The sequence below is a fragment of the Neomonachus schauinslandi genome, chromosome 2 (assembly GCF_002201575.2).
Source record: "Neomonachus schauinslandi chromosome 2, ASM220157v2, whole genome shotgun sequence".
NCBI lineage: Eukaryota > Metazoa > Chordata > Mammalia > Carnivora > Phocidae > Neomonachus > Neomonachus schauinslandi.
Genome location: NC_058404.1, coordinates 88,585,913 through 88,590,552, shown reverse-complemented (window position 1 = coordinate 88,590,552; position 4,640 = coordinate 88,585,913).

The window sequence follows — 4,640 nt, the reverse complement described above, 5'->3', positions numbered from 1 at the left end:
TGTCTATCTCTGTTGCATCCAGTTCATTTCATTGTCCCACTAAAACTTGACAACCTTTCTTTATAGTATAACACTCAATATTCATGTCCCAAATTTCTATTCTGTTGTTTTCTAGAACCTGTACTCCTTTACAATGATGTTGAAAGATTCATGCCATTGGTGACAGATGGTGAAATTAAATTAAAAAGTAGATGTCTTCATAATTATACTCCACAATACTTTACAAAGTGACTGTTAAAGAGAAATTTTACTGTCTCTTTTTTATGTGAAAAAAATTCTGACTTAAAAGGCTACTGTTAATTTACATCTGAATATTCTGTTGAGCCATATTTTCTTTCAAAGTTAAACTTGCAACAATTTTATATTGAATACACTTTGATTGAGGTGAATACAATCAAGTAATATACTGGGAGGATATCTGCATATTCAGTGTTCATTCAATTAGGAAAGAATCTTCATTTGCTTTTTCTGCAAAGAACTATTTTGCCTGTCTCTGCCTAAGTGAAATGTCTATGTAACTTGAATCAGAATTTCTGTCATCATATTCAAAATAGAAGTAAATCTGGGTCACTCAGTCTTAAATGCATTTACACAGATTTTAGTTTATTAAGTGTCAGAGCTTGCACTTTTAGGTGGCTTAATCTTTTTTCCCAATGTATAATACGCAAATAACAAATTAATGCAGATTTCTAATCTATCTAATTCAGGAATCTAATCTCAGAGGACCCAAAAAGATTGTAGACAAACATAAATAAATGGATGGAGAGATATTAATATAGATACAGATCACCAAAAGTCATATGTAGTTACAGTATATTTTGAATGTTCAAGAGTCAATTCAGGTTTCTGGTTTGACTAGGCAGCAAAATACAGTAAGATAAACATAAATATTTCTGATATGAAAAAGGTTCTACTAACTTACAACTGGAAATCATAAGCACTTCATTTGTTTAGTTCAATTCTGGTCAATAATATTTGCATATTGTTTATTATGTACTTTGCACTATGAGACTTTCTAGACCCTACCTCTAGGTTACTGAGTTAAGGTACAGATGACATAAAAATATAGATAGCACATCATAATACGGTTGGTAAATGCTATAATTACACAACAGAATCCCTGCAATAGACATTTAGCATATATTTGAAATTCAAGTGAAGCTTTTGGAAATATACACTCTTTGACATTACTCTTTTTGTTCTCCTGCTCCCTCTCTCCAACAACAAGTATTGCACCCAAGGTCTACTATCTTTTTAACAATTCAAGTAATTGCTTCATCATGATAAGGGCAGAGACTTGCTGATAAATGTCATCCAGTCTGTAAGTACTGAACCAAGATGTCTGCGCTAAATCCATAAATAAAAGGATGGAGTTTGGGATTATGTGCACCTTGAGTTGCAAACTGGCTCCCCTATTTTGTATCCTCAATTTCTTCACTTGTAAAGTGATGACAAAACTGCAACTGGCCCTACAGATTTATTGTGAGATTTCTATGAGGTAATATATGTAAAGTACTAAGCACAATGCTGGATGTCTAGTATACAGGCAAAGATTAGCTATTATTAGCTTTTCCTATACCTGTGGTCTCCTTACATTCCTTTAAAAATGAAGAAACTCTAATATCCCACTAAAAAATCAGTAAGAAAAAAGAAATTAGTATAACTTGGTTTGGAATTATTAAGAAGACAATAATTTCATCATGTTGATTGTAATGCAATAGAAACATACTTAAAAATGAAGTTACTTTTACATAATATTATGCCCATAGCATGTTTCAACTGCCCAATGAGGATTATTATCCCACTGAAATTACTCACCATTAAAATAATGTAGTAATTAAAAGATCTGCAAATATTTGATTTGATATACAAATATATTCTATATATATACACTATATATTGGAAACATTTTACATTTTATATTGTATATATAGTATATTTTTAGTAGAATATAATCCTAGAAGGAAAAAATTATCTATTAGGTTATAGCACAATGAATAGTTCCAGCAGAGAGCAAATGTCATTTCTAAAGGCATAATAAATAGAAATAAACCCTATATTTACCCATAATAATACATAAAACTTTCTCAACAAATATTATACCTTCACTGAAGACAAATAAATTAGAAAACAGAGTATTTGAAAATTATTATGTATAATTAATAGTTTCCTTGAAACTGTATGATAATTGGGACAATATGACAACTTTTCTAAATAGAAATAACTACCTCATTTTCCACCTAGTTTTTTTATTGTATATTTCTATACATAACTTTTAAAATCTTGTTTTTGAGCATTCTTTTTATATTTAGCAAGGTTTAAATATATGTTTAAACTGTTAATAAGTGGATATGAGAGTCTTACACCATGGCTTTTAGGAAGATTCTCTCCAAAGTTATAATGAACAATTCATGCTTAAATTTCTATTTCCAATTCCAAATTTATATTAATTTATGCCAACTTCAAGTGGTAGCAAATTTTTATGAATGAGAAAGCTCAATAGAATATACAAAGGGATCATCTATTTTTCTTTCTATTTCTTTAAACCACTGCGGTCCAAAAGAACATTCTATCATGATGGAAATGTTATAAATCACCACTTTCTAGTAAGTGTTCACTAGCTGCATGTGGCTATTCAGCACTTAATATATGACTGTTGCAACTAGAGAACTGCATTTTTAATCATATTTAATTCTAAATAATACACAGTTAAATCTTACATGTCACTAGAACCTATTGCATTGGACAGTGCAACTCTATTTACCTGTATAATAACAATAATATATATATAAACATATTTGTATATGTAAACATACGTATATATATATATATATATATATGTTTAGTTCCTCAGCTCTTCTGTTCCTCTTCACCCTCAAAACAAAGACATAGATGTTGGCAGAAAAAATGTAACACTCCGATCTGCTCTGAAGAGCTTAAGTGAAAAACTGCCCAACAGCCCCAGATGCTGGTATGTAGGCAGACAATGACACCAGATTCTGTGACACCAGGTTGTGCTGAGGCCAAATGCTACTTTCAGCAATAACTGAGCACAGCAGGGATACTGAGGCAGGCCCATATCTGCAAGATACAGGATGCCTCGGAACGGTGATTTGACTTGAGGAGATACCAGTGACCTGAAAGAAACCTTCTTAGACCTGTGTTACTGTTTGAGAATCTCCCTATCAATTCTCCTTTATTTCTCTCCTTCACAGGGATCAGACCTGTATCTTAATCTGACTCTTCTGTCTACTCTTCCAGGTCTTACCCCTGTTTTCTTCGCAAGTCTTTCCCTGTGTAAATCTCTTGCACATCTAATCACCATCTTGGCATATGTTACTAGGAACACTGATCTAACATACAGTCTTTTTCATTTTTTAATAAAATATTTTAAGATTATTTTTCAGGATTAAAAGGTAGTCAAGAAATCTCCACAGAGAAATAGACAGTAGGTAACATATAATGAGTAATTGAAAGCTAAAATAGTTTAAATGTTTTCAAATCAATAGTACACAACTCTCTTCTGAGATAAGAAATCTAATCCCCGTGGATATTTTTGGCCATTTTTTCTCCTACTAAATCTCTGTCATATGACTGTACATTAGATGTGAGAAAGGCATAATGATAGAATCAAACAAAAATAAGTACCTACTATGGCTCTGTTGAAAAGTTTCCCAAAAAAAAAATCTTGACCAGTAATTCTTAACCAGGGTGATTTTTATCATCAAAGGGTTATATGCCAACATTTGGAGATGTTTTGGGTGTCACATTTAGGATGGTGCTACTGGCATCTAATGGGTAAAGTTAGAGATTCTCCTAAATACCCTATAATGCACAGGACAGATTCCTCACAACAAAGAATTATTCCACCCACAATGTTAATAGTGCTAAAGGTGGGAAACCATGATTTAGAACAAGTTCACTATGTTTAAGAATGTCTGTGAATGAAAAAAATAAAGGGGGGTGGCACCTGGGCAGCTCAGTAGATTAAGAGTTAGACTCTTAATTTCAGCTCAGGTCATGATCTCAGCGCTGTGGGATCAAGCCCCCCATCCGTAGAGCCTGCTTAAGATTCTCTCTCTCCTTCACCCTCTACCCCTCCTCATCCCCCACTCATTCTCTCTCTCTCTAAAAAAAAAAAAAAAAGAACGTGAATGATCCTCTTAGATTATGTCCATTCATTTGAAAGCTGTTTCTGATGTAACATATAGCTAGCCCTGTGCACACAAAAAAATCTCATATTATTCTTAATGACCAAGTTTAGCACCCTTCAAATTCATATTTGAATATGAATACAAATACACATGCACACACACACAATCAAAAACAGAAAGGAGACAATCCTGGGTTAGGTTAGAACCTGTGAGAAGTTTTGAAATAATATTTATGTATATATATAGTATATAAAAGCTGTCACAATTGGATTGAACATAAGCCCAAACCCCAAACATACATAGTGTGATACTGATATAAAATCGTCACCAGCCTAAAGAATTTTCCATATATCAAGATTGTGAATACCAGATCCAAGAGGGAGCCATTAATGAGCTACAGTGTAATTAGCTGTCTTTAAGAGATGTTTTTTCTCATACATCAAAAGGGTGCACGAAAATGAGTTGGCCTTTGGACACCAACATTAG